Genomic DNA, 14,668 nt, shown 5'->3' on the forward strand with positions numbered 1-14,668 from the left:
GATTCCATATATATGTGTTAGCATATGGTATTTGTTTTTCTCTTTCTGACTTACTTCACTCTGTGTGACACACCCTAGGTCCAACCAACTCACTACAAATAACTCACTTTCGTTTCTTTTTATGGCTGAGTAATATTCCATTGTATATATGTGCCACATCTTTATCCATTCATCTGTCGATGGACACTTAGGTTGCTTCCATGTTCTGGCTCTTGTAAATAGAGCTGCAATGAACATTGTGGTACATGACTCTTTTTTTTTTTTTTTTTTTTTTTTAAAGAGCTCAGCTTTTTATTGAACGTGCTACTAAAGAGGTTTAGTCAAAAAGACCAAAGCCCATGTCATCATCAGACTCTTCAGATTCTTCTTTCTTTGCTTCCACTTTCTTCTCCTCAGCTGGGGCAGCAGTGGTGGAGGGGGCAGGACCTCCTGCTGGTGCAGCACCAGCTGCTGATGAGGCTCCTGATGAGGCTCCCGATGTTGACATTGGCCAAAGCCTTTGCAAACAAGCCTAGCCAGAAAGGTTCAACATTTACACCGGCTGCTGTAATGAGGGCATTGATCTTATCCTCCATGACTGTCACCTCATCATCGTGCAGGATGAGGGCCGAGTAGATGCAGGCGAGCTCCGAGACGGAGGCCATGGTGCAGGCGAGTGCTAGGCAGGGTCTGCCGGGCGCGGTGCTAGTCGCCAGATGAAGTGAGGGTCTCACCCCAACGCGGCCTTAGCTTCCTCGGAAGGACTGAGCACCTTAGCGGAAACTGAGGAAAAGGCACATGACTCTTTTTGGATTATGGTTTTCTCAGGGTATATGCCCAGTAGTAGGATTGCTGTGTCATATGGTAATTCTATTTTTAGTTTTTTAAGGAACCTCCATACTGTTCTCCATAGTGGCTGTATCAATTTACATTCCCACCAACAGTGCAAGAGGGTTCCCTTTTCTCCACACCCTCTCCAGCACTTACTGTTTCTAGATTTTTTGATGATGGCCATTCTGACTGGTGTGAGGTCATACCTCATTGTAGTTTTGATTTGCATTTCTCTAATGATTAGTGATGTTGAGCATCCTTTCTTGTGTTTGTTGGCAATCTGTATATCTTCTTTGGAGAAATGTCGATTTAGGTCTTCTACCCATGTTTGGATTGTGTTGTTGTTTTTTTTATATTGAGCTGCATGAGCTGCTTGGAAATTTTGGAGATTAATCCTTTGTCAGTTGCTTCATTTGCAAATATTTTCTCCCATTCTGAGGGTTGTCTTTTCGTCTTGTTTATGGTTTCCTTTGCTGTGCAAAAGCTTTGAAGTTTCATTAGGTCCCATTTGTTTATTTGTTTTTATTTCCATTTCTCTAGGAGGTGGGTCAAAAAGAATCTTGCTGTGATTTATGTCATAGAGTGTTCTGCCTATGTTTTCCTCTAAGAGTTTGATAGTGTCCGGCCTTACATTTAGGTCTTTAATCCATTTTGAGTTTATTTTTGTGTATGGTGTTAGGGAGTGTTCTAATTTCATTCTTTTACATGTAGCTGTCCAGTTTTTCCAGCACCACTTATTGAAGAGGCTGTCTTTTCTCCTTTGTTTATTCTTGCCTCCTTTATCAAAGATAAGGTGACCATATGTGCATGGGTTTATCTCTGGGCTTTCTATCCTGTTCCATTGATCTATATTTCTGTTTTTGTGCCAGTACCATACTGTCTTGATTACTATAGCTTTGTAGTATAGTGAAGTCTGGGAGCCTGATTCCTCCAGCTCTGTTTTTCTTTTTCAAGATTGCTTTGGCTATTCGGGGTCTTTTGTGACCCCATACAAATTGTGAAATTTTTTGTTCTAGTTCTGTGAAAAATGCCATTGGTAGTTTGATAGGGATTGCATTGAATCTGTAGATTGCTTTGGGTAGTAGAATCGTTTTAACAATGTTGATTCTTCCAGTCCAAGAACATGGTATACCTCTCCAACTGTTTGTATTATCTTTAATTTCTTTCATCAGTGTCTTATAGTTTTCTGCATACAGGTCTTTTGTCTCCTTAGGTAGGTTTATTCCCAGGTATTTTATTCTTTCTGTTGCAATGGTAAATGGGTGTGTTTCCTTAATTTCTCTTTCAGATTTTTCATCATTACTGTATAGGAATGCAAGATATTTCTGTGCATTAATTTTGTATCCTGCTACTTTACCTAATTCATTGGTTAGCTCTAGTAGTTTTCTGGTAGCATCTTTAGGATTCTCTATGTATAGTATCATGTCATCTGCAAGCAGTGACAGCTTTACTTCTTTTCTGATTGGGATTCCTTTTATTTCTTTTCCTACTCTGATTGCTGTGGCTAAAACTTCCGAAACTATGTTGAATAATAGTGGTGTGAGTGGACAACCTTGTTTTGTTCCTGATCTTAGAGGAAATGCTTTCAGTTTTCCACCATTGAGAACAATGTTGGCTGTGGGTTTGTCATATACGGCCTTTATTATGTTGAAGTAAGTTCCCTCTATGCCTACTTTCTGGGGGGTTTTATCATAAATGGGTGTCGAATTTTGTCGAAAGCTTTTTCTGTATCGATTGAGATGATCATATGGTTTTTCCCCTTCAATTTGTTAATATGGTTTATCACATTGATTTATTTGCATATATTGAAGAATCCTTGCATTTCTGTGGTAAACCCCACTTGATCATGGTGTATGATCCTTTTAATGTGCTGCTGAATTCTGTTTACTAGTATTTTGTTGAGGATTTCTGCATCTGTGTTCATCAGTGATATTGGCCTATAGTTTTCTTTTTTTGTGGCATCTTTGTCTGGTTTTGGTATCAGGGTGATGGTGGCCTCCTAGAATGAGTTTGGGAGTGTTCCTCCCTCTGCTATATTTTGGAAGAGTTTGAGAAGGATAGGTGTTAGCTCTTCTCTAAATGTTTCATAGAATTTGCCTGAGAAGCCATCTGGTCCTGGGCTTTTGTTTGTTGGAAGATTTTTAATCACATTTTCAAATTCAGTGCTTGTGATTGGTCTGTTTATATTTTCTATTTCTTCCTGGTTCAGTCTCAAAAGGTTGTGCTTTTCTAAGAATTTGTCCATTTCTTCCAGGTTGTCCATTTAAGTGGCATAGAGGTGCTTGTAGTAATCTCTCATGATCCTTTGTATTTCTGCAGTGTCAGTTGTTACTTCTCCTTTTTCATTTCTAATTCTATTGATTTGAGTCTTCTCCCCCTTCTTAACCCCTGGGAAACCCTAGGTTTTTAATAATCTCCAAGTACATTTTAACATACCCGCAATCTAAATAACCAATGGAATGAAGATTTTGAAGATATCCATTTTAAGAGACATAGAGTAACTTAGTCATACTGTGTGTGTGTCCACAACTCTTATTTCAGACATGGTATATTATTCATATGTGGAGAGTCATCAATTAAGATGCGAAAATTGTAATCAGCATGTATTAACATTAGTGGAAGTGGGGAATTTTCTGGCCGTCCAGTGGTTAGGACTCCGCACTTTCGCTGCCGAGTGCCCAGATTCAATCCTTGGTTGGGAACTAAGATCCTGCAAGCCAGTGGCATGGCCAAAAAAAAAATAGTGGAAATAATATACATTTTCTGGAAGACAGCATAGCATTGTGAATAAAATTATTTACATGTGATCTAAAACTTCTGCTACTTTGTTCTTAAGTCATAATCAGGTGCTATATCCAGAAATACCCTTTCATGATGTTCACTGACAAGTGATATATAAGAATAAAGAACAAGAAAATCCTAAGTGTGTATAAATAAAAGAAGGTCAGATAAGATAAGTTCTATTCTTGAAGACTGACTGAGTAACTTGGATAATAATAATAGTAATAGTAATAATAACCTAAACAAATCTTATTTAGAGGTATAGTGAGCTGGTTTTGAATCATGGCTCAACCAATTGTTGATATGTTAACACATAATTTCTCCAAACTTCAATTTTATTTTCTCTGGAAGATGAATAATAATAATAGGTCCTATTAGTTGTTTGTGTATTAATTAAATTTGTAAGGAAGTTACTGAGGTTTCTGATATATATTAACTGTGCATTACATGTTGCTTATTATTATCTGTTCTCTCAAAAGATAATGATGTTTCACTAGATCGTGTGTGTGTGTGTATGGTTGTGTAGTCTGAGAGAGAGAAATGGACAGGCAGGGACAGAGATTATAATGATATATACCAAAAAATAACCATGGTTAATTTGAGGCTATGGATTTAACTAGTATAACATTAAAATTTTTTTTCAAAATTTTATTTATTTGTCAAGGCTTTTGAAAGTTTATCTGTTTACTTTGTAATTAGAATAAAACTTTATTTAAAAATAGGTACTATATGTTTTCTAGGAAGTATGTTTGATGAAACAGTAATAAGGTCGTATGAGGAAAACAAACTTTTTATCTGCTGTTCATCCAAATGAAGAAAGGTCAGAGTTCACAAGCTCTTTCAGGGATGGCAGCCTTCTTAAAACTTTGAGCACAGAGACCTTTTACTAGGATACTTATTGAATGTCAAAGAGAACGTCATAGTTTTTAAATGTCTTTCGTAAAGGCTCTCTTGTGGATTACATCAAAGTTACCTAACTTCTTTTTTATCATTCACAAAGAGGGGAAGAAGGTAGAAAAGATTTCATGTAATCTGTTTGAAATCTCTGCTTTGAGAGATCATGAATCAATTTGTTCCAGTTCTGTGTGGAGACAGATTTTCATACCAAGAACACCAGGAACTAAAGTGCTGCCTACAAGAAAAATTTTTGAAAGGTTTCTGACCTACCTGATTTTTATTCTATAAAAATTAATTTGTTTTTTAAATCTTCATAACTAAATATGACTCCAGAAATCCTTTCCATTCCTCCATAATATAGGTTCATTTGGTTGGAGTCAGAAGTTTCTAAGTGCAGAAGACTGTATACCCAGATGTATCAAAGAGACAAACAAACAAAAGATAATGATGTTCTAATATACTGGCTAAGCAACTGTTAAAATTCAGTTTTATTTCTTGGATGGAATACTTAGCCTAGAGATTGTCTGAGTGGAAAAACATGGAAAACAAATATTAAGGTGGTACTGTTAAACAAAGCCATGTTGGCAATCATGTTAAAAGTCAGAGTTAATCAGTGCATCAAAATTAAGAATCATTGTTTTATATGTCAGTATTTATCTAGATTTTCCCTCATATTTAGTCACTGTATTTTTTTTAATTCCTTCATCCAAGTTGAGCTTCTTTTCTGAGTTCATTTTCCATTTTTTTCTGAAGGATGCTTTGATGTTTTTCAATTTTGGTGCAGTTCTTCTATTAAAATTCTTTCAGTATTTGTTTCATTCTTGAAAGAACACTATCAAAGGACACAAAATTATAGGTCAGGAAGGTTTTTCTTTCAGCTCTTTGAAAGGTTATACTCGATTGGCTTTTGGTCTGCATTGTTTTCATAGAAAAATAATCTCTTTTTATCTGTTGCCTCTTTTTTTTTTTTTAAAGAAAGACTTTTATAGCTACTTTTTTTTTTTTTTTTTTTTTTTTTATTTTTGGCTGTGCTGGGTCTTCGGTTCGTGCGAGGGCTTTCTCTAGTTGCGGCAAGTGGGGGCCACTCTTCATCGCGGTGCGGGGACCGCTCTTCATCGCGGTGCGCGGGCCTCTCACTATCGCGGCCCCTCCCGTTGCGGGGCACAGGCTCCAGACGCGCAGGCTCAGTAGTTGTGGCTCACGGGCCCAGCTGCTCCGTGGCATGTGGGATCTTCCCAGACCAGGGCTCGAACCCGTGTCCCCTGCATTAGCAGGCAGACTCTCAACCACTGCGCCACCAGGGAAGCCCTATCTGTTGCCTCTTTGAAGGTAACCTCCCTTTATTCCTTGGCTGCCTTATGGTTTTTTTCTTTACTTTGATTTTTTACAGTTTTACAATGATGTGCCTCAGTGTGATTTTATTCTTATTTCTGTGGTTCATAGGGCTTCTTCTTTTTAGCTCTATCGTTAATATCAGAAAATTCTCAGTCATTATCCTTTCAAACATTTCTCTACCCCAGTCATTCCCTCATCTCTTTCTGAAAATTCAATGAAAAATATTTTAGACTTTCTCATTTTATTGTTTTTTGTCTCTTATCAGGATCAAATGTTGCATTTAGTTGGCACAGCTCTAATTTTTACTTTAATCTAGAAACTTGACCTCTCTGGCAGGAAGGAGCTTCTGAAATCTTTGCTAAGCTTTTTAACATCACATCTCTAGCTTTCCTCTATGTTTCTCAGAGTCTCAGCCTACACATGAACAAGTTTTGGAGTCAGTTATGGTTTTAAGGAGAATTTGTGCAGGGATTTCAGGATTCATCCCTTTAAGTCTCCCTCCCCAATTTCCTGCCATTCTGATAGTTCAAACAAATCCTTCGCTCCTTAGTTCATTATCTTTACTGTATCAGTATCCTGGTTATGACATTGACCTATGATTTGCAAGATGCTGCCATTCTGGGAAACAGATTAAAGGTACACAAGCTCTCTCTGTATAATCAACTGCATGTAAATCTGCAAGTATCTCAAAATAAAAAACAGCAAAAAAGTTTAATTTAAAAAAACTCTTGAGGAGAGAGTCCATGCCAGAATATCCTCAGACTGTGGTCATTTTCATTAAAAAAAAAAATTCCCAGATTATTCTGATATATAACAAAATTTATGAACCACTGAATAAGGTTGATGAAAAATTATTTTGAACTTAACCAAATTTCAACAGGCATCTAGTACAATCATTTGATTAACTAGAAAACGCCTTATATAGTGTTGTTTGTTTGTTTTTCTCTATGCAGAATGCATATATATGTAAACCCTGTAGACACAATGATCCCTGCAGGATTTGTGTATAGCTCAGAATACTCCGTGTTGATCTTGCTCAAAATGAGGCCAATGTGAATAACGATTTCTGAGATGTGGAGGGGAGGAGATATTAAACCCTTGCTTTATCGTGTAAATTCTGCAGAGAGCCTTGGCTAAACCCCAGATACACCAGGGAAGGGTAGAGATATACCAGGGTGTGAAGATGTGTTATTTTTCTTTAAAAAAGAAAGAAAGAAAAAAGGAAAGGAAGAACAGGAAAAGAAGCTGGATTTGGAACCAGTTATCTCTGAAGAATTTAGTGTTTCTTTTATTGGTTTTTGGCAAGAGAAGAGTTCCATCCTATTATATTGGAATAAATATTTTTTTAAATTTATTTTATATTGGAGTAAAGTTTACAATGCTGTATTAGTTTCAGGTGTACAGCAAAATGATTCAGTTATACATACATACATACATATCCATTATTTTTCAGATTTTTTCCCATATAGGTTATTGCAGAATATTGAGTAGAGTTCCCTGTGCTATACAGTAGGTCCTTATTGATTATCTATTTCATATATAGTAGTGTATGTATGTTAATCCCAAACTCCTAATTTATTCCCCTCCCCACCTTTCCCGTTTGGTAACCATAACTTTGTTCTCTAAGTCTTTGAGTGTGTTTCTCTTTTGTAAATAAGTTCATTTGTATCATGTTTTTAGATTCCACATATAAGCGATATCATATGATATTTGTCTTTCTCTGTCTGACTTACTTCACTTAGTATGATAATCTCTAGGTTCATCCATGTTGCTGCAAATGGCATTACTTCACTCTTTTTAATGACTGCGTAATGTCCTATTGTATATACGTACCACATCTTCTTTATCCATTCCTCTGTTGATGGACATTTAGGTTGCTTCCATGCCCTGGCTATTGTAAATAGTGCTGCAGTGAACATTGGGGTGCACACATCTTTCAGAATTATTGTTTTCTCCGGATATATGCCCAGGAGTAGGATTGCTGTATCATATGGTAGTTCTATTTTTAGTTTTTAAACGAACCTCCATACTGTTCTCCATAGTTGTTGTACCAATTTATAGAATAAATAATATTTACTTATTCAAAACCTAAGTAAAGGAGACATTGAGAACATAGTCTCCCTCTGCAGGACAGCTAAATAAAATTTAATTAGAGTGCAAATTAACTGGAAGGCACTAAAATTGGTATATAACATTTAGGCATGTATTACAATGTTTGAGACTAAGACTCTAACAGAATTCATGAAGAAGATGTTTAAGCAGAACGGTTGACATTTAAAAAGAGAGGTGGGGAGGGGATCAAAAAATTGTAACACAAAACAAGATAAACAGGTTTTAAAATATAAATAACAGACAAAAATTGTTGTAGGATAAATAAATAGCAAAAACCAGATATTTCTATATAGGACACAATTTTGTATACAGTTGAATTAAGTAATAACATTTGCATGTTCATGAAGTTCCAAACAGAAAAAATGCTGTTAGAAATTTGATATTTGTCAAATAAATTAGATATAAAAGAATTAATGATGAAAAATAAGAAATTAATAAATATTTTATTTATATCTCAAATGATAAATCATGCACCTAGATAATACACCTTTAAATCAAATTAGAACGTGAGAAAGCATTGATCCATATTAGGTAACAATGAAAGTATCAGTTAATTCCTAAAAATAAAACTTGGTAATTATTTCATACTATAATAGACATATAATTTAAAATGAAAATATTAAAATAACCCTTTTATTAAATAATACAAAATTCAAAGGAAAAGTCAAGTTTATAATATCAATTAATGGAAATTTTAAAATAACCCCACATTATTAAATAACATAAATCTCAAAGGGAAAGTCAAGTTTGCAATAAAACAATATCATGGAAATAATTCAATATGAAAATACTTATCAAACCTAAGAGAACTTAGTTACTTTCTGAAGATAAATGCGTTATCTTAAGCGTCATTGGTATTGAAAATTTAAAGAATATTGATTGAAGCCCTTTGGGTAGTTTTGTTTTTCAAATACACTTCCATTTTCTGGTGGCTATTAACAGAGGAAAAGAGATATTGATATTCCTTCACCTCATGCTAGACTGTGGGCAGGGATATCAGGGAAAGTGGACTAATTCTCCACATCACATTTATTGGGGTCAGTACTGGATTCTGTATGAGATGTGTGACTATCTAGTCTTTCATAGTCTTTGAGAAATCATGGATACCAAAATGAGTAGGAAGGATCTCCCAGTTACCATGCACAACTTATTCCCAGAAGATGCTTTTAGAATTGTTTGGCCCTCAAACATTTCTCCAACTTCAGCATGTAGACTATGCTTGATCCCATAAAGTAACAATGGCCTTATTAAGTTGAAAATTAGATTGACTGATTTCACAGTTGGTAACTGTGAAAATTATACTAATTAATCACCCTCTCACCCCAAACACACACATCACCAAATCTTCACACTTTCGTCATGACTTCTAAGGATCCATCTGTCGTCAGCATTTTTCTCATGTGCAAACTTTAGATAACTTTCCCAATCTTTTTTGTTGTGGTGCAAAGAAACGTGACATTAAATAATTTTAGACCTTGAATATTTCACAAACATCATAAGCTAACCAGAAAGCATGTGAGATGCAAAAGTGGGAAAGAGAAATGTGAAGTAAGAAATACTAAAGTACTCTTTACTCCCAAACAATTAACTTTATTTTCTGGAACACAATACTTCCCCAAACTAACTAGTTTCAATAATATTTTCCAACTCACCTTGCTTGAAGGACACTGGCTTGCAGCTCCTCTAATCCATTCCTCTTCTTCATAGTCATGTAGTATAATTGATTGTCCAGGCTCTTGGAAAATCACACAAGGCCACATAACCGTTCTATTTGATGTAAGGCTTGTTAAAATATGTCACATCTAAATAACTATGCTCTTCTTATTTTCATCCAAGTGCAGATGAGGAAAGCCGTCTTGGGATAGCTGAGTCATAAACTAGAAGGATCTAGTTCTTTGTGAATTATGATTCATAATGAATGAATTTATGATTCTTTATAAATCAGCAATTAGAGGAAAACTGCCTGCTGATCAGAAACACTTTTTTGGAGTTTATGTGAGAGTATAATAAAATCCTGTTATTCTAATTTGTTTGAACAACGTAACTTTGTGTTTGTAGGTTACAACATTTAGCATTACCATAACTATTATACTGGGCCAACCTAATTACTATATGAAACCACCGTTTTCTTTTTTTTTTTTTGAAATGAGTTAATTGCCTCAAGTGTAAAATGTCTTTGAGATTATTGGTATTATTGGCAATAGGCTAATATAAAGTGTAGTGTGAAAAAAATGAAGGCTAGGCAAAAAAATTTAAATGCCACATAAATGGTTATAGACCACATATGTAAATGTTGATGGCTATATAGCATACCTTGTTGAAATTTGCTGATGCAAACTAAAAAGAAGAACCATTTATGTATGCATAGGGGAAGAAATTTTTGCACATTTTATCCTGAAAATAGGAGAATATTTGCAAAAAATATAGTATTTATTATATACTAATAAATTAGCTGTTAGAAAATTCCAGTTTAATCAGACAACAGCTTTATAATAAGTTAAAGGAAGAACTATTTTCCCATTTGAAACATTTGCAGTTTTTTTTTTGAAACGTTTGCAGTTTTACAGCAAAATTCATGCTTTATATTTTCCACATGTTAAAATAAAAACATAAAAGAAAGGATGAAAGGCAGCAACTCAAAATTAATGACGACATAATAGCATAGTTTCACCAAATTGTTTTTGTCTCTTTTCTAAATTGTTCCTCTTTCAATTCATACAACAATTTTGTCAATTGCCATTCCATTAGAAATGTATTTATAAATACATTTGTGTATTTTCTTCTCTCTGTAATATCTTCAGAAAACAAGGCGCATACCTAAATATATTTATATATATAACTCTAAACACTTCTCTAGGGATCATTCACACTGATTTGTGGACCTTTCTTACCCATAATGAAATGAATAGTTCTGTTTCTCATTTCACTGATTCTGGAAAGAATAGGAATGACATTGCCTATAAATTATCAAACACATTTCATATAAACTGGAAGAACTAGCAATAAGTTGAAAAATACTGAAAACACCTAAAATTGAAAATGGTGAAAATCCAAACTACCTGGTTGATACCTGAGCTTCTTTAAATATTGAAAAAGAATAGCACATTGCATCCAGGCAGTCACTAGTAAAAATTATGTATATTTTGGCATTTTACAGTATTTATGATAACACATGCTATTTTCTCTTCCAGTGAGGCTATATAATGGCAGAAGCAGTCCATTACTATCAAAAAAAAAAAAAAAAAAAAAAAAAAACCAAAGACAATAGAATCTGAAATGATGACACTACATTTCAGAGAATCCCCTTGCCCATATGACTTTGAGAAAAACAATTAAGCAAAATTTGGAGGAGGGAGTTGAGTCTCAGTTATTATTCTCTGAAGGTCATCATGGTTAAAGTCCTTGAAGAAGGATGACTAGCAAGTTCCTTTGTCCTCACTCTTCCCACTCTGCACTGAGCTCTTCTTTCCCCTGGTCCCTGCCAACCAACTGCAACTCTGGACTCACATTCATATGCTTGGAGCAAATTCATAGAAACATGCGTGACAAGAGGCAACAGACTTCCAAGGCTCACTCCTCAAGCCCCCTGCAAGAGCGGGACATGGCTGGCTTCCCGAACTCTCTGCACGCTGTAACCTGCCCATCCGCACCACTGATTCAGGAAGCCTGGTGTGGGTTTTTCTCTCATTCCTCTCTTTTGTTTTCTTTACTATCATAGCTTCACTATGTAAGATCTTAGTCCAATGAAAAATTTTCTTATTTAAAAAATATATACAGTGGTAGTTCTTCTCTTGACTGATCCTGAACTGATTCAGAAGATTATGACTAGTATATTCTACCTTCATATCATAATACCCAACTGCTTTAGAAGATTATACTTTGTGCCTATTACATTCTACCCTCATATCATTGTGCAAGATTATTAATTTTTTCCTCCAAGTGTTGTTTTGGGATATTTTTTGGAAGCAGCTCTATCTTTAGTGTAATACTGACAAATTACAAGAATGAGTAAGGACAATATTCTCTGAATATTTAAGCTTTTTCTGTCTTTCTGTCCTTCAAATTTTTTAGAGAAAGACAGAAATGGTAGTATGAATAATCAAAAGGTGTTTAATCCAAATATTTTTGGAAAATATTTTTGCAATAACTGCAATGGTTTCACTGCAGATTTACCTTCCTAGCATATTTTAGTTCGACTATAGATTAGCTTTCTCTACAAAGAACAGGACCTGACAAAAGAAGACCTAATCTGGGAATAACATGCGGCAGGGTCACCAAGTTTGTTTAAAAATTATATACAACCAGAATGAAATATAAAGAAAAATAATAATAAGTAACATCTTGTTGTCTTTATGAATCAAAATGAAACTGAATTCATGAGTCCATGATTAAGATACCATAATTATTTTGTCTTTCACAGGCATTTGCCAGTAAACCTATGTATGATGTTTAAGGGAACAGCTGACCTTAATGAAATAGCTTTAAAAAACGCTTCAAATTTGAGTAGAGAAAGCTTTTGCTGACTGCTCTCTATTTTTCAATTCTTTCCTGGGATTTTTAATTCTCTTTGTGAGCATCAAATTCATAAGGATGTATTACTCCAAATTTTTACACAGTGAGAAATAGAAAAATTTTAGAGAGATTGAAACAGACTGGCTCAGGTAGGCACACACATGCATATCCATTTTCAAAAATTTAAGAAATGAGGTTAGGAGTAAGGGAAACCAATATGAATATTTAAAATTAAAAGGCATAAAAGTGCTCTAGGATTCAATATTTATCATAGCATATTTGGAATTTTGGGGTAATTAGGCCCACCAGTTAAATGCAGTCCTACATACCTATTATCTTTGTTCCCATCTTAAAAAACAGACTGTTTGGATCTATAATTTGTTTTTCTCTTATGCTCTTTCTCACACTGCTCTGTAATCCTGAACCCTGGATTCATTATTCACCTACTGACATTCACTATAACCCATACCAAATGGGGCCACCATTCGATCATAAATAAATACTCCTACACTCGTAATATCTTCACAAATAGCATCATACCCCTTTGGGGCTTCATTGAAGGATCTCCTTCAAAGACTACTCTTTTAGCCTTCACCAAGCCTTTTATCGTCCTTGAATGATTTTGGCACTTTTCTTTTAGCTTAGAACACCTCTTCTTCTGAGGTGTTCAGAGACATAAACATCTTTATATATGCCTTATTATGTTGTAAAATATATGTATGATTTTTATACATATCACAACCCTGTGTAATCACCATTTTATTCCACATTATTAATCTTCTCCCATTCCCATCTTAGATCTGTAGCTGGTCACTTGAGCTACTTTCTTTGGAATCTGTAATAGCTTCTCCTCTATATGTTTCTGTATAACCTATAAGATGTAGATTACCTCTACAATTGAAGTTTTCTTGTGCTGTACCTAGGCACCTAAGAAATGCTAGGGAGAATGCATAAAAGCTGATGATTTTCAGCCATTAACACTCTTCATCAATCCCTCAGCTTATTTTGGCCAGCTCTTTCTCTCATTCCCCACTTAGTGAGCATTCAGACTTTTGATTTCTCCTTAAACTTCTTTCCCAAACTTAACTCTCTTTCCTATCAATAAAAAACCAATAACCTCCTGATTTTCAAAAAAACCCCCAAAAAACTCAGACTCTCTTCCCTGGATATTGTACATTGGTGAACATTCCCTCATGAACTGTTCTTGGCTTCCATGGCATTACTCTGTTCGTTCTCCACTTTTTTTCCCTATCTTTCCTTTCTCAGTTTCCTTTGCCAGATCTCTTTGTCTAACGTTTTTCTTCTCTATACCTTGCCTCTGAGTGAACTCACTAGCTAACCTTGCTTTAAATACTGCAAATACAAACTTATTGGAAGTGTTTTAAAGGCAAAAAGAAAAAAAAAAAGAGAATGAGGTATCCCAGAGGTTAGTAAAAGAAACAGCCACCATGCCTAGGAACAGAGAGGAAAAAGGGAAGAGCTCACGTGACCAGAGCCCAGGATACTAGGCTTTCTAATGGGAACTGGAACTACATGAAGAGCAGATGTCAATCAGGAGCTGGAACCATAGTGGGTAAAACTTAGGATTTGAAAAGGATGAAATGGAACAAATATCCTGCCTTCTTTACCATCCAGTCTTTTTCCAGTGCTTCCCATTAGTAAAACATAGCCAGAGCCAGTGAGCAAGTGCACCTGGGAATATTGCAGGGGTCAGACCCTTGAAGTACAAAGGAAAGCAGGGCAGAGAAAATCACAGTAATGACTGTGGCATGATGGCATTGGCTTTTGGGCCTTTCCACAGGTTGTTATCTTTGTTTTAGAACGTTCTTCCCACATATGTTGTTACTGTATCTATGTAGTCTTTCCTGATGCCACATCTGCCATATATATTTCTAATATATAATTATATATTATATTACATATAATATATAATTTTAAAATATCTGCCTAATATCTACCAAAGTTCCAGATTCAAATAAGTTATTCCTACGTTTGCTGAATGAATAAGCATCACTAATTCCAAATACCAGTTTCCAGGTCTCATAAATTCTTGTAAAACCAGAAACAATGTATTGATATTTGAAAAACTTTGTCCCCAAATAACTACACTCAGGTTCTAGCTGTGTGAGTATAACTTCATAAACTTCTAACTCATGGATCCTCATACTACAGAGACTCTCCTCATGCTCTCCATTACACAAATATCAGTTTCTCCCACTAA

General features: G+C 35.1%; 1 pseudogene; it reads right to left on the minus strand.

The window, feature by feature from the left end:
• Positions 1–258: 258 nt before the first annotated feature.
• LOC103004285 (60S acidic ribosomal protein P1-like) lies at positions 259–752 on the minus strand (annotated as a pseudogene).
• Positions 753–14,668: the final 13,916 nt, after the last annotated feature.

Source organism: Balaenoptera acutorostrata, chromosome 5, assembly GCF_949987535.1.
Source record: "Balaenoptera acutorostrata chromosome 5, mBalAcu1.1, whole genome shotgun sequence".
Taxonomy (NCBI): Eukaryota; Metazoa; Chordata; class Mammalia; order Artiodactyla; family Balaenopteridae; genus Balaenoptera; species Balaenoptera acutorostrata.